The sequence below is a fragment of the Penaeus monodon genome, chromosome 20, assembly GCF_015228065.2.
Source record: "Penaeus monodon isolate SGIC_2016 chromosome 20, NSTDA_Pmon_1, whole genome shotgun sequence".
Classification (NCBI taxonomy): domain Eukaryota; kingdom Metazoa; phylum Arthropoda; class Malacostraca; order Decapoda; family Penaeidae; genus Penaeus; species Penaeus monodon.
In genome coordinates, this window is record NC_051405.1 from 25,342,674 (window position 1) to 25,342,913 (window position 240).

Here is a 240-nt window from a genome sequence, read left to right on the forward strand (position 1 = left end):
GCCCATGTAGTCTGTCATAAAATTGCTATATTCATTTTCAAACTCGAACATTACCATAACATTTTCAACACATTTACATACCTGCCCACGAGTGCGTTATTAATGCATGCAAGATTCTTCTCGAAGTAAGACACCTTGTAATTTTAATGAAATCGTATATGCTGCTGCTGATTTTGATAATGAGAATATGAAAAATATGATGAAGAGAAAATGTTAATGTCTATTTTGCTGAACTATTGG